This window comes from Tachypleus tridentatus, chromosome 1 (assembly GCF_004210375.1).
Source record: "Tachypleus tridentatus isolate NWPU-2018 chromosome 1, ASM421037v1, whole genome shotgun sequence".
Classification (NCBI taxonomy): Eukaryota; Metazoa; Arthropoda; class Merostomata; order Xiphosura; family Limulidae; genus Tachypleus; species Tachypleus tridentatus.
This window is the reverse complement of record NC_134825.1, coordinates 15,582,187-15,586,141: the sequence shown is the minus strand read 5'-3', so window position 1 is coordinate 15,586,141 and position 3,955 is coordinate 15,582,187. Positions and strand designations below refer to the sequence as shown.

General features: G+C 33.1%; 1 non-coding gene across 1 annotated transcript; it reads right to left on the bottom strand.

Moving 5' to 3' along the window:
- Positions 1–3,467: 3,467 nt before the first annotated feature.
- TRNAR-ACG (transfer RNA arginine (anticodon ACG)) lies at positions 3,468–3,540 on the bottom strand. Its single transcript has one exon. It is a non-coding gene; the product is annotated as a tRNA-Arg (tRNA).
- Positions 3,541–3,955: the final 415 nt, after the last annotated feature.

Sequence of the window (3,955 nt, the reverse complement as noted above, 5' to 3'; positions counted from 1 at the left end):
TGAGGTATGTGTGACTACGTAGTGTAAATAAATCATACTGAGGTATGTATGTAAATAAATCATACTGGGTATGTGCTAACTACGTAGTGTAAATAACAGGTATGTTGACTAAAATATGAAAGAATAACTACGTAGTGTAAATAACATTATAAAATATATATTCGACATTTTATCTTTTTTACTTTCATAAAAATATTCAACCGATAAAAATAACCACAGATTTTAATACACTTGACATGCAATACAATCGTCTTCTGCACATGAAACGGAAGTAGCAGCTGCTGTACATGTAGTTGTGTATATATTTGTGATATGTCGTGAAGCTTTATAATTTTCAGAATTTCCTCACGTCTTTCACATGACTTTTGGTTGTGTATATATATGGCTATTTTATAATTATTATAATTATTTATCTAACAGCCTTCGATAATAAATAATATTATTTTCTACTTATTTCTTCTTGGAGTACAAAAGTGTTCCATTACGTTTCCTCCCGAAACAGTAAAGTAATATAAAAATATATCGATTATTGCTAAAATTGAATAATTAAGTTTTACTTTTTTCTGAGCTCTGCACTTACAATCGAGCGAAAACCATTCCCAATAAAAAATACCAAGTAGATATAATATAATACTATTCTTATTATAATATTAAGATTCCCAGTTTGGCCCTGTAGACAAAAGTTCCATCTTTCGAATGCGCCCTGGTCATGGTATTTTCATCATTTAAATCAAAATTTGATGAACCTACGTGATTGTCTGACGTGAGGAACGTATTATAATTATATTATTATTGTTGTCTTTTAAAATTGAATGTGGATATGTCTGATATAAAAACAAGCGATACACAAACATTCAAGTATGAATCTGTCTTACACATAGAAATAACTGGTACACAAATATCCAACTATACAGCTGTCTGACATAAAAGAGAAGTGATACAAAACCATCTAGTATGGGTCTGTCTGCATAGAAAAAAAATTAGTGACACATTCACATATAACAGGAGGACTGTCTAATATAAATAATAATGATATACAGAAAAACAACTATAGCTCTCCATGACATAGAAAACAAGTGAAACACAAATATAAAACTATAGGTTTGTCTGATATAGAAAAAAAAGTGATACATACACATCCAACTATAGGTCCTTAAGACATAGAAAAGTAAGTGATGCACAAACATCCAACCTTAGGTCTGTCTGATAGTTAAGTATAGATCTGTATGACATAAAAAGAACTGACACACGAACATCCATGAATAGGTCTCTTCGAAGTAGATAAACAAGTGAAACTCAAATATCCAGCTATAGGTCTGTCTGACATGGAAAGCCAAGTGTTACACACACGTCCAAGTATGAGTATGTCTGGCATAGAAAAGAAGTAATACACAAATATCTAAGTATGGATATGTCTCAATTAGAAAAATAAGTGATGGACATACATGTAAAACAGATTTGTCAAACACAGGAAAAGAAGTCATACACAAGCATACAACTATAGGTTTGTCTGATATATAAAACAAGTGATACACCAACATCGAAGGGTGGATCTGTCTGACGTAAATAAAATAAGAGATACACAAAATTTCATCTGATAAACAAATATGCAAGTATAATTTACTCTGGCATAGAAATACAAGTGACAAGCAAACATAGATTTCTCTGATGTAGAGAAAGAATCCATACACAAACTTCCAACTGTAGGTCTGTCCGACCTCGGAAAATAAGTGATAGACAAACATACATCTATAGCTTTATCTGACATAGAAACCAAGTGATACACTAAAATCTATCTATAGATCTTGATGACGAGAAATCCACTTGAAATAAAATGCATCTCAGAACTGCTGGTATGGGTATTAAAACATTTACTGAGAAGGAGAGAACAACGTTTCGACCTTCCTAGGTCATCTTCAGGTTAAGAAAGAGAGAATTTGCAAGTGACCATTGCTGGACATATGTCTTAGGGATGAGAGTATAAACGGGTACAGGATTGTAGGGGCGGTGCAGTTGGATGTTAGGTTATGTCAATTAGATATAACTGTCTTAGTTTTTCAAAACTGTTACCAATATGCTTAGAGTTATACCATCGATCAAAATAAACATAGTTTTCGTGGGCGAATTCTATATAGGTTTGATTAGCTTGCTTGCGAAGATGACCTAAGAAGGTCAAAACATTGTTGTGTACTTTATTTTAATTAAAGATTTAATACCCATACAAACCGTCTTGAGAACATATAGTTTCAAACAGCTTCACAGTCTATGTGAACCTGTGGAAGATAAGTGGATTTCTTATAACATGCTCTTACTATGATCATTCTGTTAAATCCTCCACGCAAATTACTTGAAAACCCAAATAACATTTATTCGTATCTTGATTCTGGATAAGCATTCAACAAACTGAAAGAAAGAATTGATCAGTACTCTGTGTTCATATTTTGAATTCTTGAAGATCCACTCATTAGGTACAGATGGTGGTAATTTTGCAGATAGCCCTTCCAGTAAAGGTTGGGTGAAATTTACTCAGCTCGTAACCATAAAAGTAATTATACTATAATTTTTTGATAATGTAAGCATATCTTTGCAATATTTGACAGTTTATTGGTACACACTGCCGAGCTTTTGAAAACAAAATATGCCATTTTCAATTAAATATTAAGATCTTTTAATTAAAGATTTTCTTGTATTTTTTTCGTTACCAGGATGTTGACTGTTCAACATGCAAAATAATTTTGATTTTAAGATTAAAAATATTTTTAAGGATCAGAACATTTTCAGATTTTACGTACAAAATCTTTATAATCCCCAGGTAATTATGAACGTCGTTTTTATCAAACAAACTTTATATTTATCTGTTATTTTCACTACTTTATCTTCATACGGGTTGGTTCAATTTGACAGACTTCGTAACCTGCATAAAAAATTGGGGAATAAATATAAATTATGTTGTTGTTCCTAGGAAAACTACATGTGACGACATAAAAACAGAAATGCTTAATCTAAATATCATAACAATATACATGTTACTTTTAGTATATTGGCCAGTCAGTAGTGCCTGGCTAAAGTTATGGAAATTGCAGTTACGCTGCTCACGTGCAATGATGTTACCGTATTCAAGAATATAAAACTGTCCTTTATAAAGCAAGTCAGTATACTAGTGTTGTTTTGCAATATACAGTTTGTTTGTGTTTCGAATTTCGCGCAAAGAGACACGAGGACTATATGCGCTAGCCGTCCCTAATTTAGAAGTGTTAGACTAGACGGAAGGCAACTAGTCATCACCACCCACCGCCAACTATTGGGCTACCCTTTTAGCACAAATAGTGGGATTGACCGTCACATTATAACGCTCCCACGGCTGAAACGGCGAGTATGTTTGGCGCGACCGGGATGCGAACCTCAGATCACTAGTCGCACGCCTTAACACGCTTGGCCATGCCGGACCCAAAATTGCAACGCTTAATCGAGCCAGCCAGGATTCGAACCTGGAATCTTCTGATCCGTAGTCAGACGCGTTATCCATTGCGCCACTGGCCCGCTATGATTAGACAGAGAAACTAAATTTATCTGTTTAATTCAAATATGATTTCTTGGTTCATTTCTACTTCGAGTTCTTCAATTAAAGATTATACTTTAAGCTAGTCATGTATTAGTTCTGTAAAGATCTATATTGAAATAAAGGAGGTTACAGACCTAATAACAACCCAGTAGAAAATGAATTTTTGTTTACACAAAATATACGTTACTTTTTTGTTTGTTGGTAATAAGAAATTGTTTCAATTTTATTAAGTTTATCCAGTCACATTAATTGGCACACAACTAGAATAGCATTCAAATAAATACCACTCTAGAAGTTTCCTTGTTAAATCTCCTGTAATTAGCGGATCTAACCCTCGGTAAAAAAAAGAAATCCCTTGTTGTTCCTAATTATTAACAGTTGTTGTTTTTAATT